The sequence below is a fragment of the Malurus melanocephalus genome, unplaced genomic scaffold (genome assembly GCF_030028575.1).
Source record: "Malurus melanocephalus ecotype Western Australia unplaced genomic scaffold, MMel_1.1 scaffold_806, whole genome shotgun sequence".
Classification (NCBI taxonomy): domain Eukaryota; kingdom Metazoa; phylum Chordata; class Aves; order Passeriformes; family Maluridae; genus Malurus; species Malurus melanocephalus.
Window position 1 is genome coordinate 202478 of NW_026624038.1, and position 1209 is coordinate 203686.

Consider the following 1209-nt stretch of genomic DNA (forward strand, 5'->3'; position numbering starts at 1 on the left):
GAGAATCTGCATCTCCCCCATCCCTGGAAGTGTCCAAGGCCAGGCTGGATGGGGCTTGGAGCACCCTGGGCTCCAGGTGCAGTGGAAGGTGTCTCTGTCCATGGCAGGGGGTGGAACTGGATAAGCCTTGAGGTGCCTTCCAACCCAAGCCAYTCCATGTTTCCTGGATACATGGCCTTGCTTGTTTAACAGCAAAAGCCATGCATGTGCAGATTCCAGGACTCAAGGGCAAGTTTTTACCTGAATAGTTCTCTTTTATTAGTCTCTCTTAGAACACTGTACAACGGCATAATAAGAATATTCACACTTTATTTTGGAAAGTTCTCTACATGAGACTCCTGCATCCACAGCAAGGGCCCTTCTTTCTGGTACAGCCTCAATCCCGAGGTTGTGGGATGTGCCATGGGACCAAAACCACATGAAATTGAGAAACTGCCTTTGAGAACTCTCAATTGCTTAGCAAGACACTGCTCTTTATTTATGAAGTGACAATGAGAGTATTTGTATTTTTTCTGTGAAGTGCTGCCCGTGTCCCATGAGCACCTCAGGGAGATGGGACCGGGGAGGTGTCAGTGAAACCTTTGGGGTCACCTCAGCTTCCTTGCATTAGCAGTTCATGGAGCTCCCGCTGAACCAGAGGGGGACCAGGGGAGTCACTGCTGATGTTTTCCATTGGCTTTGGTTTCCTTTGCATTTCCTTCCCTTTCCCTTTGCATTTCCTTCCCTTTCCCTTGCCATTTCCTTCCCTTTCCCTTTGCATTTCATTTTTGCCTTTGTATTTACTTTCCCTTTTCTTTTGCATCTCCCCTTTCCCTCTGCATTCCCTTCCCATTCCCTTTGCCCTTCCCTTTCCCATTTTCTGATTGCAGAAGCAGCAGCAACATTTGTAGGGAAGCAGGATTACATGAGGCACTGCAGCCAAGCCTGTTATTCTTTGTGGATTTTGCTGTTCTCTGTCTTCATTCATGGGGAGACAGACAGACAAATCCACTTTGATATTCAGCCTTTAGCATCCTTAATGAATTTTCCAGCCTTAAATTTGCTTTTCTAGCCAAAGCAGCCTTGAGCATTTGTAAAGGATGATATTGAGAGAGAAACCTGTCTCATCAGCAGGGATTTCCCAACACCTTGCAGAGGGGTTCCCTGTGCAAGGCCAGGTACCTCCTACTTGGAGCCACTCAGGAGCTTGAGGGCATACAGGGCCACAAA